Source organism: Capricornis sumatraensis, chromosome 2 (assembly GCF_032405125.1).
Source record: "Capricornis sumatraensis isolate serow.1 chromosome 2, serow.2, whole genome shotgun sequence".
In the NCBI taxonomy this organism is placed as follows: Eukaryota; Metazoa; Chordata; class Mammalia; order Artiodactyla; family Bovidae; genus Capricornis; species Capricornis sumatraensis.
Genome location: NC_091070.1, coordinates 96,155,961 through 96,178,227, shown reverse-complemented (window position 1 = coordinate 96,178,227; position 22,267 = coordinate 96,155,961). Strand labels below are relative to the sequence as shown.

The following is a 22,267-nucleotide window of genomic DNA, read 5'->3' as shown; positions in this document are numbered from 1 at the left end:
AAATATTAAAGCTCTTCTCTCTGAGAGGCTGATTAAATTTGTTTGTTGTTATAAACAAGGGAGAGAAAGAAACAATAAAAGCAGGGAGCATAGGAGGATCAAGACAGACAAACATGACGGAGGCTGACTGGGACGAGGGGAGGAGTGTCCCTCCAAGACTGGGAGCGGGGACAGATACAAGGGGAAAGAAGGGAGTGGAGAACGTGGTAGCTGAAAGATGTTTTAAGAATGAGAAAACGAATCCATTACTTGAAGGGTTTGCGCGGCTGTCATTTCACTCTTCTGCCTTCTTTCCACACAGCCTCCCAAAATGTCTTTCTGAGGGGATCTTGTTGTTGATGGGATTTAGTCTTCCCTGGTGGCTCAGATGGTAAAGCATCTGCCTGCAATGCGGGAGACCCAGGTTCGATCCCTGGGTTGGGAAGGTCCCCTGGAGAAGGAAACGGCAACCCACTCTAGTACTCTTGCCTGGAAAATTCCATGGACCGAGGAGCCTGGTAGGCTATAGTCCATGGGGTCACAAAGAGTCGGACACGACTGAGGATTTAAAGAGGGATGGAATTTTGCATCTGTACTGCTGTTATGCAGCACATAACAGAACAGAGAATCAAAAGAAAGGGATCACTTTTCCTCCCTGGCTGCTTGAAGATCAGCCGCCATCATGAACGACACAGTAACCATCCGGACTAGGAAGTTCATGACCAACCGACTGCTTCAGTGGAAACAAATGGTCATCGATGTTCTTCACCCTGGAAAAGCAACAGTACCTAAAACAGAAATTCGGGAAAAACTGGCTAAAATGTACAAGACCACACCAGATGTCATCTTTGTATTTGGATTCAGAACTCATCTTGGTGGTGGCAAGACAACTGGCTTCGGCATGATTTACGATTCCTTGGATTAGGCGAAGAAGAATGAGCCCAAACATAGGCTTGCAAGACATGGCCTGTATGAGAAGAAAAAGACCTCAAGAAAACAGCGAAAGGAACGCAAGAACAGAATGAAGAAAGTCAGGGGGACTGCAAAGGCCAACGTTGGTGCTGGCAAAAAGTGAGCTGGAGATTGGACAACAGAAGGAGTAAAGATTCTGCAGTGACTGTATCTGTGGTGATTGTGCAGATTTTTCATGAAAGAGAAAATAAACTAAGACCTTTTACATGAAAAAAAAAAAAAAAGAAAGAAAGAGATCATGAGACTGTAAAATGTATCCACCTGCATTCCACCCCTGAAACTTAACAGAGATCATGAGAAGAGCTTAGGCTTCCATGTGATTCAGGTTCAAGTCAACTTTACCATTTTTTTCTGAAAGGACAGGTGGAAGGCACTGCTGATACTGGGCTATATGTTCTACTTCCAAGTAGATACATGGCAATCCATGTGCAGTTGCAAAACAAAGCAATGATTCTCAAAATAAGATCTGCCAAAAACTAATGGGCTTTCCTGGTGGCTCAGCAGTTAAAGCGTCTACCTGCAATGCAGGAGACCCAGGTTCCATCCCTGGGTCGGGAAGATCCCCTGGAGAAGTAAATGGCAACCCACTCCAGTATTGTTGCCTGGAGAATCCCATGGAGGGAGGAGCCTGGTAGGCTACAGTCCATGGGGTCGCAAAGAGTTGGACACGACTGAGTGACTTCACTTTCACTTTTATACATTAATGGGATTGGGGGCTCCTCTTTGTACAAGTCCTATTTTTCTCTTTACTATGAGTGACTAGTGCACACTCATATAGATTATTTTACTAAGTGAATACTAAAATGAACCAGTTAGCAGAGTTTACTGAAGACTAATCCAAGACACCTGGCTGCCCCTGAGTGCCATAAATTTCCACTACATCTGATGCAAAGACCAGAATCTCCATAATTCTCAGACTGAACTGTATTATCTCCATCAACAATGCTGATGTGAGTGGGTCATGGCTTTAATCTGCTGCTGTTCCTAAAACAATAAATACAAATGAGTGCTTTTTACTTTTGTGGATCATTTTGTTTTCATGTAATGGGAATTTTTTGGGGTAATTGCCACAACGTTACCATTTTTAAGTCATTGTTATCACCAAGTTCTTTTTTCCAGTGGGAGATGGGAACAACTTGGGTAGGTAAGCTGCAATGCCTTTTGTCCTGATTATGTTGGCAGATTTTCAAGCAACTGTAAAACCACTAAGCTTAAGGGCTTTTAGTAATGGTTTTGTAAGCTATTTCTCCTTCTGTGCTTCAAAGAGACTGATGCCAGAGGATGGGAAATTTGTGCTCACTTTCACTTTGGAAAGGTTGGCAGCCTCATTCTGATGCATCCATTCATTTGTGTGTCTCTAGGGTCAGTAGTGATGTCTCCTCTTTTATTCCTAATTTTAGTAACTTGAGTCTTCTCCAAGTTTTTCTTGGTCAATCTAGCTAAATTTTTGTTTCAGTTTCGAAGAAACAATTTTTGGTTTTGTTGATTTTCTCTACTGTCATTTCTATTTTCTACCTGATTAATTTCCATTCTAATCTTTATTATTTTCTTCCTTCTTCACGCTTTAGCTTTACTTTGCTTCTAAGTATACTAAGATAAAGATTAGGCTATTGATGTCAGACCTTATTTTATTAAAAATTTTTTTTCTTCCAGTTTTATTGAGATATAATTTACATACAGCATTGGGTAAGTTTATAGTGCATAGCATAATGATTTGACTTACATCATGTGAGATCTTATTTGTTTTTTAATATAAACATTTACACCTATAAATTTCTAAGTACTACTTAAGTGGCATCCCGTAACTTTTCTTACATTGTGTCTTCATTTTCATTCATCTCACAATATTTTTAAGATTCTCTTGTGACTTCTTTGCTTGCGTGCATGCTTAGTTGCTAAGCTGTGTCTGACTCTTTTGCAACCCCATGGACTGTAGCCCTCGGGGTTCCTCTGTCCATGAGATTGCTCAGTCAAGAAAACTGCCATTTCCTTCTCCCAAGAATTGAACCTATGTCTCCTGAATTACAGGCAGATTCTTTACCACTGAGCCACCCGGGAAACTCTATTGATATTCTTTTTTCATGGCTGAATAATATTGCATTGTATGGATGTACCACATTTTGTTTATCCATTCATAAGTTGGATTGTTCCACTCCAATCATTGGATTGTTTCCATCTTTCAGCTCCTGGAGAAGGAAATAGCAACCCACTCCAGTATGGTTGCCTGGAGAATCCCATGGACAGAAGAGCCTGGTGGGCTGCAGTCCATAGGATTGCAAAGAGTTGGACACGACTGAGCAACTAACGCTTACTTACTATAATTATTATATCTTCTTGATGGATTGACACATTTATTATTATAAAAAGTCCAACTTTATTTTTGGTAACATTTTTTATTTCACTGTCTGTGTTGTCTGACATTAGTATAGCCACTCCAGCTTTCCAGCTTTCTATAATTGAGATTTGCAAGGTATATTTTTCTTTTTTTGCCCTTTTACTTTCAACCTATTTGTATCTTTGAATCTAAAGTATGTTAACTGTAAAACAGACTCATAGACTTAGTGAATGAACTTACAGGGGAGAAGGATAAGAGGAAGGGATAGTTGGGGAGTTAGGGATTGACATGTACTCTGCTATATTTAAAATGGATAACCAACAAGGTCCTACTGTATAACACGTAGGACTCTGCTCAATGTTATATGGCAGCCTGGATGGGAGGGGAATTTGGGAAAGAATGAATATATGTATTTATATAGTTAAGTCCCTTTGCTGTCCACCTGAAACTAATACAACATTGTTAATTGGCTATGTTGTTGTTGTTTAATGGCTAAAATTGAAAAGTGAAAGTCACTCAGTTGTGTCTGACTCTTTGCGACCCCATGGACTATACAGTCCATGGAATTCTCAAGGCTGAATACTAGAGTGGGTAGCCTTTCCCTTCTCCAGGGGATCTTCCCAACCAAGGAATCAAACTAGGTTCTCCTGCATTGCAGACAGATTCTTTACCAACTGAGCTATCAGGGAAGTCCGCTCAGTGGCTAAGTCATGTCCAACTCTTTGTGACCCCATGGACTGTAGCCCGCCAGGCTCCTCTGTCCATGAGATTTCCCAGGCAAGAATATTGAAGTAGGTTGCCATTTCCTTCTCCAGGGGATCTTCCCAACCCAGGGATCGAACCCACATCTTCTGCATTGCTTGTGGATTCTTTATCACTGAGCCACCTGGGAAACCTGTTAATCAGCTATACTCCAATATGAAATAAAAAGTTTTTAAAAAGTGTGCTTACAATAGACAGTACATAGTTGGATCTTGCTTTTTTAAAAAATTTCAGTTTGACAATCTCTGCCTTTTGATTAAATTTTTCATCTCATTATATTCAACGTTATTATTGATATAGTTGGATTTACATCTGATATTCTACTTCTTTTTTGCCTACATGAGTCATGCTTTCTTTGTTCCACTGTTCTTTCTTTGCTGCTTTCTTTTGCATTAAGTAAATATTTTCACTACAACATTTTAATTCCTCTAATGATTTTTTAAAAATTTGGATGGCATTTTAATTTTAAGCATCATAATGGCAGATTTACCATATACGTTTTAACGTAGCGTATATTTCAGATTTATACTAACTTCATTTCACTAAGATATATAAATGTTACCCTATATAGTTCTATTCTTCTTTCCCCTTCTTGTGCTATTATTGTTATACGTATATTACATATATGAAAAAGTTGGCTTAAAGCTCAATATTCAGAAAACTGAGATTATGGCATCTGGTCCCATGACTTCATGGGAAATAGATGGGGAAACAGTGGCTGACTTTATTTTTCTGGGCTCCAAAATCACTGCAAATTGTGATTGCAGCCATGAAATTAAAAGACACTTACTCCTTGGGAGGAAAGTTATGACCAATCTATATAGCATATTCAAAAGCAGAGACGTTACTTTGCCAACAAAGGTCTGTCTAGTCAAGTCTATGGTTTTTCCAGTGGTCATGTATGGATGTGTGAGTTGGACTATAAAGACAGCTGAGCACCGAAGAATTGATGCTTTTGAACTGTGGTGTTGGAGAAGACTCTTGAGAGTCCCTTGGACTGCAAGGAGATCCAACCAGTCCATCCTAAAGGGGTGGGTGTTCAATGGAAGGACTGATGTTGAAGCTGAAACTCCAATACTTTGGCCACCTGATATGAAGAGCTGACTCATTTGAAAAGACAGTGATTCTGGGAAAGATTGAGGGCAGGAGGAGAAGGGGATGACAGAGGATGAGATGGTTGGATGGCATCACCGACTCAATGGACACAGGTTTAGGTGGACTCCGGCAGTTGGTGACGGACAGGGAGGCCTGGGGTGCTGCAGTTCATGAGGTTGCAAAGAGACGGACACGACTTCGTGACTGAACTGAACTGATATTACATATATATGTTAGAAACCCAACAATAGATTGTTATAATCATTACTTTATATACTATTATGTATTTTAAAGAGGTTGAGAGAAGAAAGGAGAAAAAGTATATATTCATAGAGTTTATATTAACTTTCTTATCCACCATATGTAGTTCTCTTCATTTGTTCCTATGGGTTTGAGTTACCATCTGGTGTTATCTTCTTATTCCAGTACGACTCTACGCCCACCTGTGTTCTCTGTGCAGTATTGTCAAATATATTGCATTTCCATAAGTTATACTCTCCAAAATACAGTTACACACATATTGTTTTATACAAGTGCTTTTTAAAAAGACTTCTCTTTTAGAGAAGTTGTCAATTCATAGCAAGACCAAGAGGAAGGTATATAGAGATTTCCCACATACCCTCTACCCTCACGCATGCATAGCCTCCCCCATTATCGACATCTACCCCACCCCCTGCCCCAAGTGTACCTTTGTTACAACTGATGAACCTAAACATCATTAGCACCCCAAGTACACAGTCTGCCTTAGAGTTTATTTTTGGTGTTGTACATTGTATGGGTTTGGGCAAATGCATAATGATAAGTATGCAGCCTTATGGTGCCATACAGAATATTTTCACTGCCCTAAAAATTCTCTGTGCTTCTCTTAATAATCCTTTCCTGCCCCTTTCAGTCCCTCAATTGTCTCCATTGTTTTTCCTTTTTCAAATTGCCGCATGGCTGGAATCAGTATATAGTCTTTTTAGATTGGCATCTTTCACTTAGTACTCTGAACTTAACGTCTTTCGTGCCTTTTCATGGCATGAGCTTTTCAAGCTCATTTTTTTCCCTTTCTTTCTTTGATTCTTTCTTTCTTTTTTTTTAATAGCAAAGAACTTTTAAAAAAATACAAAATGGACTGAATAAAAGGGATTTACTCTTCTCAGCAAACAAAAGTAGTAAATTTCGCTTAAACCTTTAAGTATTTCTCATATGTCTGACTCAAGGAAGGAAATAGCCTGTGGCAATTTCCAGTTTGGCACAGAATGACAATTTGGTTTTGATTCTTATTCTACATAATCTAACTCATTTTCAAGGTACACATAAGCTGCTTCCTTTTTTTAACTCGAATTTTCCTTACTTATTCCATAAAAGACAGATAATTTAGTTACATGGGTATAGGTCTCTGTCTTTCACCTTCTCTTGTCCTTTGCTTGCCTCAAACTATAGAGAATCGCCTGTCTCTGCAGACACATCTGTAGCAATGCTTGCACGATGAGCTTGAAACTCTCGGGGCACATTTTAAAGGAGGAAAATGACACTGGGGCAGCCAGTATGTTAAGTAATAAATACTAGTAGCCACTTCTCATATGCTAGAAAGCTTTTGGATTGAAACAAATTCTAATATAAAAAGGTTGATTTATATAGTGTTGCTGTTGTTGTTCAGCTGCTAAATCATATCTGACCCTGTGATCCCATGAACTGCAGCACACCAGGCGCCTCTGTCCTCCGTTATCTCTCAGAGTTTGCTTAAATTCATGTCTATTGAGTCAGTGATGCTATCCAACCATCTCATCCTCCATCACCCGCTTCTCCTTATGCTTTCAACCTTTCCCAGTCTCAGGGTCTTTTCCAATGAGTGGGCTCATGGCATAAGATGGCCAAAGTATTCGAGCTTCAGCTTCAGCATCAGTCCTCCCAATGAACATTAAGCGTTGCTTTCCTTTAGAATTGACTGGCTTCATCTCCTTGCAGTCCAAGGGACTTTCAAGAGTCTTCTCTGGCACCGCAATTTGAAAGCATCAATTCTTTGGCCCTCAGTCTTCTTTATGGTCCAACTCTCACATCCATACATGACTACTGGAAAAACCACAGCTTTGACTAGATGGACTTTTGTTGGCAAAGTGACGTCTCTATTTTTTTATATGCTGTCTAGGTTTGTCACAGCTTTTCTTCCAAGGAGCAAGCATCTTTTAATTTCATGGCTGCATTCATGGTTTGCAGTGATTTTGGAGCCCAGGAAAATAAAATCTGCTACTGTTTCCATTTCTTCCCTATCTATTTGCCATGAAGTGGTGGGACCAGATGCCATGATCTTGGGTTTTTGAATGTTGAGTTTTGGTTTTTTTTTTCGCCTGTGCTGGGTCTTCATTGCTGTGCATAGGCTTTCTCTAGCTGCTGTGAGTGGGCTCCTCATTGCCATGCCTTCTCTTATTGCAGAGCACGGGCTCTAGGGATCGAGGGCTTGCATAGTTGCAGTGGTACAGGGTCTCAGTTGCCCCATGGCATGTGGGATCTTCCCAGACCAGGGATCAAACCGGTGTCCCTTGCACCGCAAGGCAGATTCTTAACCACTGGACCACCAGAGAAGCCCCTGAATGTTGAGTTTTAAGCCATCTTTTTCACTCTCTGCTTTTGCCTTCATCGAGAGGCTGTTTAGTTCCTCTTCACTTTTTCCCATTAGAGTGGTATCATCTGCATATCTGATATTGTTGATATGTTTCCCAGCAATCTTGATTCCAGCTTGTGCTTCATCCAGCCCAGCATTTGGCATGATGTACTCTGAATACATGTAAAATGTATAATTCAATAGATTTTAGTATATTCACGGTTGTGTATTCATATAAATGGAATCATACAATGTGTAATCGCCTTGTGACTGGCCTTTTAATAATGTTTTCAAGATTGTAGCATGTATCAGTACTTCATTCCTTTTTACTTGCTAAATAATATTTTATTATTTAATGTGTAATTCCCATACTTGAAGACTTTTTGAAAGGCACAGTAAAAATGTTTTGATTTTAGCTTATATGACTACCTTCTGTGCTTTGGAATTTAAAAAATAAGGACACAGCTCTTAATTCTTCTGACCTTAACATGATGAGAAAAGCTTTTCATTCTTCTCAGTAGGCCAGTCCCTCATGAGATGCCCAGGAGTATCCAGAGCTTAATCATTCAATCTTGCACTGAGAGCCAGCAGAAAATTTGATTTGCCTCACTTTCTGCTGCCTTGCCCCTTGCCACATGATGAATTTGGGGATTGACCCTTGCCCGAGGGCATGTCTCTCTCCATGGCGTTCACTCTAGACATGGAACTAATTTTAAAAACTCATCATAGGGTTTGCTTTCTATTGTCCTTGATTCTACTTTTTTCTGAAGTAATTCAACATTTTACCATTCTACTCTGGTCACTGCGTTGAGCACAAGCCTGCCGTCTCAATGGCTATACTGGTGTAGGTCCTGACATATCCTGATTTATGAGGGACAGGCACCCTTCCACAGCCAGGTCTCTCTGCCCTCTGAAGTGAAGATAATCCCATCCATGTAACTCCCAGACTGACATCCATTTTCTTTTCAGCAGGTGAATAACACTTTTTTGAGGGTAAAACTATTGTTAGATGAAATATACTGAGGAGGGAAAAATTATGCAAAAAATGGCATACTTTGATGACAGCTTTTTAAAAGGGGAAAAAAGGTAAGAGAAAAGTCTAATTTACACAGTGAAGGTAACTATAAACAAGATGAAAAGACAGCCCTCAGAATGGGAGGAAATAACTGCAAACGAAACAACTGACAAAGGATTAATGTACAAAATATATTAGCAGCTCATGAAGCTCAGTATCAGAAAAACAACCCAATCCAAAAAATGGGCAGAAGACCTAAACAGACATTTCTCTAAAAAAGACAAACAGATGACCAACCAATACATGAAAAGATGCTCAATATCGCACATTATTAGAGGAATACAAATAAAAACTACAGTGAATGCAAACCAAAACGCACACTGGGCAGAATGACCATCATTAAAAAAATTTACAGCCAATAAATGCTGGAGAGGATGTGGAGAAAAGGGGACCCTCTTGCAAGGTTGGTGGGAATGTAAATTGACACAGCCACTATGGAGAACAGTATGGAGATTCTTTAACTACTATCCAGCAATCCCACTACTGGGCATATATCCTGAGAAAACCATAATTCAAAAAGACACATGTACCCGAATGTTCACTGCAGCACGATTTACAATAGCAGGGACATGGAAGCAACCTGGATGTCCATCAACAGGTGAATGGATAAAGAAATTGTGGGTACATATACACAACCGAGTATTACTCAGTCATAAAAAAGAAAGAATGTGAGTCAGTCGAAGTGAGGTGGATGAACCTAGAATATATTACACAGAGTGAATTAAGGCAGAAAGAGAAAAACAAATATCCTCTATTAACACATATATATGGAACTGAGGATAATTGTATTCATCAATCTATTTGCAGGGGAGGAACAGAGAAGCAGATGTACAGAAAGGACTTGTGGACACAGTGGCGGGTACAGAGGGTGGGACGAATTGAGAGAGCACACTGATGTATATACACTAACAGATGTAAAACAGATAGCTAGTGGGAAGTTGCTGTATAACAGAAGGAGCCCAGCCTGCTCTGTGATGACCTAGAGGGGTAGAATGGGGGCAGGGGTGGAAGGGACGCTCAAGAGGAAGAGGTTTTAGAGATCTATATATGTGTGTACGTGTGTGTGCTCAGTCGCTCGGTCGTGTCTGACTCTTTGCGACGCCATGAACTGTAGGCCCCCAGGCTCCTCTGTCCATGGAATTTTCCAGGCAAGAATACTGAGGCAGGTTGCCATTTCCTTCTTCAGGGGAGCTTTCCCACCTAGGGATTGAACCAGCATCTTTTGTGTCTCCTGCATTGGCAGGCAGATTTTTTACCACTGCACTACCTGGGAAACCTCTGTGTGTGTGTGTGTGTGTGTGTGTGTGTGTGTGTACAACAACACTGATTCGTGCTGTATGGCAGAAGGCAACACAGTGCTGTAAAGCAAGTATCCTCCAGTTAAAAATGGATTAAAAAAAGAAAATGTGCCAGAACATTAGCACGATTTGTCCAAGGATGCTAAAATTTGGATATTACTTCTAATCACTTCTTTACTAAGTTATATCATTTTCCACATTTTTCTAAAATTAATCTATTTCAACAGTCAGGATAAAAATAAGGTGAATAAACATCACCCTTTGTAAACACACGATGGTAAGCGTGAAGTGGCACCTCTCTAACTATGCAATGAGTGGAGTGAGATGGCGGCCTCCAGTGTCCACACCTTCAGAGTACTCGACTCATCCACGAGGCCACGCCCCTGACCCCCGCTCAGCCAGTGGTTGAGCTGAGCAAGGGCGGGGCAGTGCTAGAACCAGGCCATTTCTGCCTGATGCAAGACTCCCTAACAAGAATGTTCTTTTATGGTCTTGCCTGAGGGCTCTGTTAACTCCTCTGCCTCAGGTCATGACAGAGTCTAAAGTGATCTGGAGTTTCCAGACATCTCACAGAATATTACATTGATTCATCACATCAATGACATCATGCTGGCTGGACGGGTTGAGCAGGAAGAGGTGACTAACATGCTGGAGGCCTTGATAAGACACCTGTGCTCCACAGGGTGGGAGACAAGACTACTATTTGAGTAAATTCTTTTAGAAGTTCAGTAATTAGGGGTTTGCCAAGACATCCTCTCAGAAGTAAAAGGTAAATTCCTGATTCTTGCATTTCTTATTTCAAAGATGGAAGCAAAGAACTTGGTGAGCCATTTTGGACTGAAGGCAACACAGTATCATCTAGAAATATTTCTCCAGCCCATTTCCAGAGTGATACAGAAGGCTGCCAGCTCTGAGTGGTGCCCCGAGCAGAAGTGAGTTCTGCAGCAAATGTGGGCTGAGTGCAAGCAGCTCTGCTGCTGGAGCCATGTGATCTGGAAGACCCTATGCTATTGATGATGCCAGGGATGGAAAATGTTGCAGTGCTGCAAGCCCTGATGAGAGACTCGCAATGCAAACCCTTGGGGTTCTAGAGCAAGACCATGCCACTTGCAGTAGAGAATTACATACCTTTTGAGAAACAGCTCCTGGCATGTTACTGGGCCCTGTTAGAACTGCAATACTTGATCAGAGGGCACCAAGTGACTGTTCATTCAGAACTGCCCATTATGGGGTGGGCTTTGTTAGACTCACCAAGTCATAGAGTGGAACAGGTCCAGGAGCGGTCCACAGTAAGAGGGAAATGGAATGTCTGAGATTGAGGCCAAATAGGACCAGAAGGTATGAACAAGCAACATGGGCAGGTGTCCCAGACTCCATGTCACCCACCATCTTTATGCCAGTGCCCCTCCTTCGCTCACACGTATGGCCACCTATGCAGGAATCTCATACAGCCAGATGAAGAAGGGAAAAAACTGGGTTTGAGGGGTGACTTGGCCTGGTATGCGAATGCAAGCTGAAAGTGGACAGCAGTTGCATTATAGCCAAATTCAGGGTTGGCCTTGAAACAAAGTGGAGATAAAAATCTCAATAAGCAGAGTTGGGATCGGTGCATCTGGTCATTGACTTTGTGTGAAAGAAAGTAGCCCTAAGTGAGAAAAAATAGATTCCTGGGCAGGTACCAATGGCCCAGACAACCACTCATGTGCATAACGTGTCAGTTCTGGGAAGGCTTTATCATTGACTTTCCCAGAATTGATACATTATGCACATGGAAGAAGCAGCCAAAAAGGCAGAGATGGAGGCTATGCCTGAACTCAACAGCATATATGCCTGTCATTGAGGCTGATTTAGCTACTGGCACCTTCGAAGTTCTGATCTGCCAGCAGCAGAACCAACTTGAGTCTTCTTTGAGAAGATCAACCCATCATTTTATGGCAAATAACCCACATTGGGCCCCTTCCATGTTGCAAGACCCAGTGGTTCATCTTCCTAGGGAAAGATACCTATTTGGAAAATGGGTTTGTTTTCTTGCCCACAGAATCTCAGCCAACATCACTTTGTGTAGGGACTTAGAGAATACCTGAGTCACAGGCATAAAATCCCACACAACACAGCATCCAATCAGTAAACACATTTCACAGTAAAGGGGGTGTGTAGGTGGCCACATTCCCTTGAGGCCCCCTCGTTATGTTGTATACAGCATCACACAAAAGCAGTGGCCTCCCTTTGGGAGCCTTCTGAAGGTACAACTGAGGCACCATCTTGGAGACAATAATCTGCAAAACATGGGTGCCTTCCTTTGGGATGCAGTATAGACACTAAATCAGAGAATCTGTATGATGATGTTTCTCCTAGAGGAAACATATAAGCAACTGAGACCTAAGGGGTAGAAACAAGAGAAGCCCCACTTGCCGTCAAACCCAATGACCCAGTAAGGGACTTTGTGCTTACTGGACAACTCTGGGCTTAGACTTGCATTCCCAGGATCCAAGGAGGTGCACTCCTGCCAGGGGACACAGCAAGAGTCCCACTGAAATACCCACTATGGCTACTGCCAGGGAACTTTGGACTCCTTGGACCCACACACCAGCAGGTGAGAAGAGTCACCATCACGGCAGGGATGACTGACCCTGACTAGCAGGACCATGAGGCAGGACTGCTCATCTTATGCTTCTACACGAGAGCAGGCAGAGCAATGTGCAGCCCAGGCAGTCCACTTTGGTTCTTCCTGACAATGCTTGCCCAGCTGAAAAGGTGAGTGGACACGGGCAGCAACTGCAGCCTGAAATGGGTACAGTTACCCAGGGCTCAGACCCTGAAGGAATGAGGGTTAGGGTCACAAGACCAGATAAGTCATCAAGACATTCCCTCAGGAGGCAACACCTCCAGTTCCTAGACTCTACGGGGCCAAGGATCTGGGCAGCTCAGGGGTGGACTGGGGACGCTGTGGGTGTGCTGCTCAGATTTCCCTCCAAGAGAACAGGCAGCGAGCAGTGCAGTTAGCTGCCCGTGTGGCACCTGTCCCCAGGCTGTACCCAGTCAGTGCCTGAGCACAGCGGGGGTCCCAGAGACAGTGCGCTTCTGTCTGATGTGGGACTCACCGCATGCGCACTCTGGGCTCCGGGGCTGACTGACTTTCTCGGAGCTGTGCTGCAGTCTGAGGCTCTTCCCCCCATCCTCCTTTCCTCTGTCCTTTCACAGGTGTTGGACCAGCATCACAGTTGGAAGCCTCTCCCGGCACACTCCAATTCCCTCTCCCTTTAATCCTTCACAGGCATTCTCCCCAGTAAGTCTCTTGAACTTCTAACTCCATCTGACATCTGTTTCCCAGAGGACCTGAACTGACATGTTGACATACAAGCATAAGCATTATCAAGTACTGTGAAGTCTTTGCTTTGAGTCATGAAGTATTTACTGATTTGAGATTGTAGTGTACTGAATTAATGTCCGTATATGAGAGATTTCTGATGCAACAAGCTGTTCAGGATAGTGCACGTGAAAGTGAAAGTGAAAGCCGCTCAGTCTGACTCTGTGCAACCCCAGGGACTACACAGTCCATGGAATTCTCCAGGCCAGAATCCTGGAGTGGGTAGCTTTTCCCTTCTCCAGGGCATCTTCCCAAACCACGGATCGAACCCAGGTCTCCCACATTGCAGGCTGATTCTTTACCAGCTGAGCCACAAGGGAAATACCCTAATTTCTGTGACACCATATAACTGAGGTATCAGTTTCTCCCTTTGCCTCAGTTCTCTTGCCACTGCCACATATTTAATATTTCAGGGTAAATCTTCTCACACTTCTAATGTGGGTCTTCTATTACCACAATATCTGAATTATTTGGGCCAAAGTCTACAGTTAATCTTATGCTAACTAATGAAGAACTGGGGCTAGCAAGCAGTTGTAATCACAGTTGTGAGATATTTTACATTTATGCGTCGTTCATGATGCCAAAAAGATAAGACTCCTCCTTTACTTTACCAAGGTTACCAAGTTGTTACCATGGGGCTCAAGATGGGACTGTGGCTCAGGAGTAGAGGTGGAATCTAGAAAGGGTGGGCAAGAATCAGAGACTCAGGTGAGGGTCAGGGGTGGAAGGAGGAATTCAGTATAGGATAAGGGTATCTATTGCCCACATTATTTGGTAATTTAAAATAAAGCTGAATAGGGGCTTCCCTGGTGGCTCAGTGGTAAAGAATCCACCTGCCAAAGCAGGGGACACGGGTTTGATCCCTGGTATAAGAAGGCCTCACGGGCCATGGAGCAACGAATCCCATGTACCACAGCTATTGAGCTGGTGCTCTAGAGCCTGGGAGCTGCAACGTGAGAAACCACCAAAATGATGAGCCTGCGCACAGCAGCTAGAGGGTAGCCCCTGCTCTCCATAACCAGAGAAAAGGCCACACAGCAATGAAGACCCAGCACAGCCAAAGATAAATTAATAAAATTATTTTTTAAAAATAGTGGAAAAACTAAATTGGATTTAAACAATAAAATTAAGCTGAATGCTTAACATTGCTTTTTAACTGCAAAGCTTTGCACAAATAGAAAGTTGGGATTGCCACAACTTTTAGATGAAACATATTTAACTGTACATGGGCCAAAGATTTCAATTACTATGTAAGATTTATATTAACACTACGTTTGTAGAATTAGTTATAGGTCTTATTTCTGTTGATCATTTTGGGTTTTTTTCTCCAGTTACTATAATGCTGCTACTGCTAAGTCGCTTCAGTCATGTCCGACTCTGTGCGACCCCATAGACAGCAGCCCACCAGGCTCTCCCATGCCTGGGATTCTCCAGGCAAGAACACAGGAGTGGGTTGCCATTTCCTTCTCCAATGCATGAAAGTGAAAAGTGAAAGTGAAGTCGCTCAGTCGTGTCCCATCCTCAGCGACCCCATGGACTGCAGCCTTCCAGGCTCCTCCATCCATGGAATTCTCCAGGCAAGAGTACTGGAGTGGGGTGCCATTGCCTTCTCCAAGTTACTGTAACAAGACCATATAAATTATAATTCTGGCCCTCTCTTAATTCTCTCCCAAATTCTTGTCCCAGTGGGAGACTGATCTAGGTAGACAATGGGCTTTCTTATCCAAACAGAGTTGACTGAGGTCAAGAAAATTTGAGAATATTGATCCAAGAGACTTTCAGGCATGCCTTTCTAAGTACTTTCCCACTGCCCTTTAAGCAGACTTGCACAGGAGAGGATTCAGTTGTACTCACTGGTATTATGGGAGGCCCAGTATGATGTCTTCTTTCCATCCAGTCCTGCCCTGTTTGTGATTGGTCTCCTCCTCCATGGTGGCCCCCAGACACCTGCAGCTGGAAGAACATGTGTGTCATACTATGTGGAAATGCTCCACCCACTTCTGACTATGAGGCTATCTCTCTGCTGCTATGGGCTGCCCACGACCTAGCCTTGTTAAAATCATCAGGAAACTGGCAGGTCTCATCAGTCCTGCTGCCTCTAGGACTGAGATCTCTTAATTGCCCCAATGCCTCATTCCCAGCAGAAAAGGAATTTAGGGGTGAAGTGACACCTGGTGACCTGGCCACGTGATGCTGTCCATGTTCACTCTGAGGCTTGGTCTTCCCTGTGCAGACACCTGGGGTTCATGAACAAGTCTCCTGAACAGAATTCGTAGGCCATCGTTCCTTCCATCTTAGCCTACATGCTTTTGGCTCAAGGCCATCTGGTGTTCACTTCTCAAAGGCCTGGCCAGTCACCTGCCCAGGGCAGAGCCCCCCCCAGCTGGACTGCACTGAGAACAGGTGGCCACCATCCAAGTATCCAGAACTGCAGTTCTTTATCCTCCATTTCCCTCCTTTGGGCTCTGAGGACAGAGTCCCTGTCTCCCTCTCTCAGTTACTAGGGACACTTCTTTTAGGTGAAAACCCTACCCAGTTAGACACTGCAGGGACTAATAAATGAAAAAAAAAAAAAAAAAAAAAAAAAAAAAACAAGAGAAGTACAAAATTGCATTTACAACTTAACCTGAGCTAGGTAGAGAAAAGAAGCATAGAGAGAAAGTCCTGGAAGGAAACAGGCCAAAAACCAGAAGAAATGCCCCTTCTGGGTGATAAGATTGTAGGTCGTATTTTTACTGCCCCTTAGCAGCAGTACATGCTTTCCAAATTTTCTGCAGTGGCCCCATATCGTTGATGAGCAGGGAAAAAAATGGTGCAAAATCCTAGGGAACAACACAAAATATACTGTTGAAAATCACCGCAGGGACTCCCCTAGTGGTCCAGTGGCTAAGACACTGCATTCCCAAAGCAGGGAGCCCAGGTTTGATCCCTGGTCAGGGAAGTAGACCTCACATGCCACAACTAAAGATCCCATGTGCTGCAACTAAGACCCGCCACAGCCAAAAAAAAATTTTTTTTAAAAACCCACCAAGTCCACCTAAAAAAAGGAAGAAAGAAAGAAAATCCCTGTACAGCAGGTGAATTTGTACTGGCAGAGAATGTGCACAGAAACTAGAATTAGGAGCCCTGCAGCTAAGTGTGGTCATGCAGCCTGTGACCAACGGGATATGAAAAGAGGTGCGTGTGCTTTCCAGTGGTCGTCCCTAAAGGGGTATGGTAATGCCGTTCCCCTTCCATCTCTCCTGATGGCTGGAAGGTGGAAGTAAGAGAGAGGGAGGCTCAGAGATGGGAGTGGGAGTCAAGAGCAGGTGACTCTCAAAGAGAGCGGAGCTCAGGGTTGGGGGGAAGAATAGGGTGCAACTCACGGAGGGGTGAGCCCCAGAGACAGGGTGAAGCTCAGGGCCAGAGAGAGGCTGAGACATGGGCCAGAAGTAGTGAAAAGAGTTGTGGAAACAGATCCCTTCACACACTGTTTCACACACTGAGATCAGTTTCATACACTACTGAAGAGTTAAAAAGGAAAAACAAAACAGAAGGTCTGTCTTAGGTCCGCATTTGATAAGACTGTTCTGGCAGTGATTTCAAATTATCACTCTCCATTCCGATTTCAATTCATTCAAACAGAAGTGCACTGCTTTGTCCATGGACAATTTGCTGTTCAAGAGCAGCTTGAGTGCCCTTCAGAGGAAGACGAGAACCCTGCCTGGCAATGACACCATGCCCAGTTCTCAGCAAGGAGTCAAGTTGGAAAAAAGGACAAAAATGCAGAGAAGGCCAGGCAGAAATCATTCTAGGGGAAAGGGAGACATTACTTTCTTCTTTGAAAGAGGCCAGGGAGAGGGGGAAGAAATCATGTCTTCAAGAGAAGGAGGAAAATTGATCAAGTCCTCTAAAAATTTTAAAGATACTCTTGAAAATACTGGCATCACACTATTTTCTCCAACCCTATTCTAATTTCTGTGTCTATTCTTATTATGTGAGTCTAAAAGTTCTTGCTAGAATCCTGTCATTAGCAGCATGAAGAAGAATCTGGAATCTTAACCAACCAAACAGCAATCAACCAATATGTACTTAACTAAAACCAAAGTAACATATTAAATGCAATCTTGATTATATTTTACTGGTAAATTAGAGTTTTGAAGTTATATTAACTCTGTTAATATAGGCAGTTACTTAGTATTCTAAAAAGAATACTAACAAACATCAGAGTAATAATGAAGGCAAAGAGCAATGACATGTTGAGTTTTATGCAAAAATTTGGCAAATTATCTCCATCCTCCAACCCCCATCTCCATAACTGGCTAGCCAATGTAGTGGGGGGGTCATCAAAAATAATAACTCTATGTGTTGAGCATTTGAAAGTCATTTAATTCTTACAACTGTATGAGCCAAATATTATTACTTCTATGTTGCAGATGAGGAAGGCAAAACTTAAGTAGCCTCAATGATTAGTAGACATGGGAAAAACTGAAGCCAGATATGGCTGACTCCAAAGCCTGAGCCATTAACCTCTTCAGCTCTGCTATCTAAGTTAGCTGTCTCACCTGGAATTCCTTGAAACAGACAGCGAGACACAATGAATAACTTTAGATTTATGAAGTGTTTTATGGCTTACAATGTACTTTCAAAAATGTTGTTTCAGCTTATTATTCATTCTATGAAGGTCAGCACCTCAGATATGATCATGTTCCCACTTTCCAGATGAGTTAGCTGAAGGCCAAAAGTCCATTTTACTGTTCCAGCATTAATAAGGAGAGCTAAAAGTCAGAGATGTCCACAAGACCACCCCTGAGAGCAGCTGCAAGAGCAGGTATCTGGAAGACCATTCTTGGCTTCCATAATTTCCCAGGACTCTGAGAATTTGCTGAAAGTACTGTGCCGATGGTTATGGTTTATTACAGTGAAAGCAGAAACAGATGAGGATCAGCTACAAGAGGAGGTGCCTGGGGTGGAGTCCAGCAGGGTCCCACCCCGGGAGCTTCCGGCTACCTCTCCCAGCAGAGCTGCGAGTAGCGCTCATTTGTTCTGGAAACCACGTGTGATATACAGAGTACTGCCAATGAAGGCAGCGCCTCGGTGGCCAGAGTTTTACTGGGACTTGGTCACATAAATACTGCCAGGTTGGCTGATCTTTTAAGTTTTATCTTAGAGCCTGAGCAACTTTGACTTAAAGAGGTAAGAAGCAGGAATTTGCCACAGCCTTTACTGAGTTTTCACCTGGCTGCTTTAGGAGAAACACATCACTGCCTTGTGACTTTTAGTCAAAACCAGAGGAGAGAAGAAAGATCAAGAAGTTAAGAATGAACAGAGTCAGGGAAGGTCCCAGCCAGCACTAGCAGTCCTGGAATCCCTCTGCACACAGTCCAGACAGTAACAAGTAGCTGGGGCTATTAATAGTTGCTTTGCCTTTTCAATCTTTTGTTTCCCTTGACAATGACGCCTTCAGTCTTTAAGGAGAAGTGATTGCAATTGTAAATAAAGACTAAGGACGAGAGAAAATAATTTGATTATTTTCTTCCCTTCTTCAAATGAGGCAAGGAGGTCAAACATATGAGAAAACAAAATGAAACAATCTCAGCATGTAGATGAACAGCAAATGTTTAAATAATTGCACTTGTGATTCTATAAACACAGTGAGTATGGGTCAAGTAGCGTGTGGCTTTTTGGAAACTGTTTAATGGATCCTTAGCAGCAGCCTAGGGACAGAATCTGAGTGGTGACAACTGTGAATGCTGGGACACAGCTGGGTTGTGGGAGAGACTGACATTGCTGATCTTCAGACCAGGAGATTAATTAGGTTTAGATGGAGAAAATGTCTGGAATTCATAAATACCAGCGAAGGGAAGGCGTGAAATGGCCAGAAAGTTGTTATTCCTCTGCTTGGCTTTTAGCAGAGTCTGAGGAATTTGCTCGGGTTATTTGAGAAATTCTTGAGGTACTTATGATATAATTGGGCAGAGCTTTTAATAGCTCTGCTTGCCGTCCAGATGCTAATGGCTGCTAGATCATTGTTGCATGTGTCCTCAATCGTTTCTAACTCTTTGTGACCCCATGGACTGTAGCCCACCAGGGTCCTTTTCCCATGGGATTCTCCAGGCAAGAGTACCGAAGTGGGTTTCTATTTCCTTCTCCATGGGATCTTTCCCATCCAGAGATCGAAAACGAATGTCTTGCATCTTCTGCTTAGCAGGCCACCTGGGAAGCCCCACCCCTGGGTAGGAGCTGTTAAACGAGTTTTGCTTCACAGGGTCTCCGGGCGTGCTTGGGAGTGTGCCCACCCCACCAAGCAGCACGCTGCAGGGGGCACCAAATCCTCAGCCTCTTTTCTGCTGCGGAGGCAGATTAATCCCCAGCCCCCGTTTACCTCCCTGACCTGCTCAGAACCTTAGATTTCAAAACCTTCTGTGGTATGACCACAGGCTCTCAGATGGAGACAGAGCCCAAGAAGGCCCTTTAACCTCCAGTGCTGTTTGCCTCCCCCGCCCTTCCCACTCCTCAAGCGCTCTGCCCACTGCTTGCTTGGCCTCTCAGCAACCTCAGAAGCAGCAGCAGAGCTTCAGCCAGGTTCAGAGACACTCCGCCAAGTATGCAACCTGGAGAACACGTGCCTGTGTGCCTTCTAGAAATGCCCCACCCACTCTGGCCCGGACACACCTTCTTCTTGAGGTTTTATGCTCAGTGTCAGCTTTGACTGCAGGGGGAAATGAGGCCCTAAAAACACACCCTTCTGGTCCTAGAAGTGTAGGTTGCGGAAGTGAGATGGGGGATTCAGCTTGGTGCCTTTAAAAGCCACCTCTGTGATCACCGCTCTGGTGAGTGAGTCTCAACCCTGGCTGGACGTCACAGTCGTGCTGAAAGCTTAAACACCAGACAAAAGCACTGTGCTTAGACTTCACTCCTGAGACTAAGACTTCATCATTTGGGGTTAGGGTGCTGCCACTGGCCGGTTAATAAGCGATCACGATAGTTCCCATCTTTAGCCGGGGCTGAACATCTAGGCCTAGATGATGGTCAGATTGCATGGCTGCAGAAACGAATTCACTGAGGCACGCTCAGTGCCTGTTCCCCCTTTCGTGCTCAGGGGAAAGAGCAAGGTAAACACTTCTGGGAAGATGATGTCTGCTGTGAGGTGGAAAAGATGCCTCACCCTTTTACTGGAGGCAGTACAGAAGACAGGACCTACCTTCTACCTGCAACTTTACAGACAGGAGTTGACAGACATATTCAAATGCTTGGAGGTGTTCTTTTGTTTTTTAGTGGAAAGTTTTGGGGGATAGTTGTGGATTCACATGCAATGGTAAGAAATCATACAGATTCCACGTACTCTTTACCTAGTTTTTCTCCAAATAACATCTTGCAAAACTATCATCCAGTTCTACAGCCATGCATATCTGGTGATCTTGACATAACCTGCTGATCGGATTTCCCCGGTCTCATGTGCACTGTGGATTCAGTTATATGCGGTTTTATTGCATGTCAATTCATGTGTCCAGAACCACAGTCAAGATGTAAAACAGTTCCATCGCAAGGCTTCCTGTGCTGCCCTCTTACAAGCACACTCACCTCCGCCCCCTCCCTACTCCTCTAACCCCTGACAACCACTACTCTGTCATCTCAAAGGCTCCATGTAATGGAACCATACAGAACATAGTCTTCTGGGGCTGGTTTTTCTTACTCAGCATAATTCCATGGAGATGCATCCAAGTCATTGCATGTATCAAGGGGATTGCATGAAGCATGCACACCACAATATATTAAGCTATTCACCCATCAGAGAATCTCTGGGCTGATTCCAGTTTTTAGCTATTATGAATAAAGCTGCCATGAACAATTATTTTTGTGTGAAGTTTTTATTTCTTTGGAATAAACACCCAAGAGTACAACTGCCAGATCACAAGGTTTAGTTTTACAAGAAAATTCCAAGCATGGTTGTATCATTTTATATTTCTAAAAGCAATGGGATCCAGTCTTTCCACATGCTTGTCAGAATTTGGTGTTTTGACTATCCTTTATTTTCGCCATTCTGATTGGTGTGTGATACCATCTCATTGTGGTTTTAATTTTTATTTTTCTTATATCTAATGACATGAAACATCTGTTCATGTGCTATTTGCCATCTGGATATCCTCCCCAGTGAAGTGTCTGTCGGGTTTTCTGCTCATTTTCTAAATGAAATGGTTGTTTGTGCGGTTGAGTTTTGAGAGTTCTTCATGTATTTTAGACACTGGTTCTTTGTCGAATTCATGTAACTTTTAACAAGTTACCCATGAATACATGATTACACTGTGACTATAAAAATAACACAATAGAATAATATTTAGCAAAATAATATGCAATCCCCCTGTTACCCTGCCAGCTAATCCTACTCACACCTCTAGGGGTAACCTTGTTTACAGTCTAGTTCAGACCCTTTTTTAAACTGCACATATGTAAAATGGGTTTGATCTCTATGCATTTTTCTGTAACTTGCTTTTTTAAAAAAACTTGACATGGCAGAAAACACATAAATATGTTTTTTTTCTTTACTCATTCAGCTTTTCGATTTTTCTGTAATCCAGAAAGAAATACAACAACACCTCCTGACTCTAGGAACCTGAAAGTTTAGAACATTGTTTCCAAGAGCAAAACCTTACACTGGAACAAAAAGTGGAGAAGACTCAGGACTGCCACGCCGCATCACGGGAAGAAGGTGTCTTCTGCACGTGTACAGGGCCAAGAGCCCCAGCTGCCTTCCCTGCCTCTGCCATGGCTACCTAGGGAGTTCCCTGCCTGTCTGCACTCGTGTGTCATCCTCAGT

At 43.1% G+C, this 22,267-nt stretch overlaps 1 non-coding gene and 1 pseudogene across 1 annotated transcript; both read left to right on the top strand.

Annotated features, from left to right (window-relative positions):
• Positions 1-352: 352 nt before the first annotated feature.
• Positions 353-424, top strand: TRNAC-GCA (transfer RNA cysteine (anticodon GCA)). The gene has a single exon. It is a non-coding gene; the product is annotated as a tRNA-Cys (tRNA).
• A 225-nt stretch (positions 425-649) lies between these two features.
• On the top strand, positions 650-1,152 carry LOC138073506 (small ribosomal subunit protein eS24 pseudogene; annotated as a pseudogene).
• Positions 1,153-22,267: the final 21,115 nt, after the last annotated feature.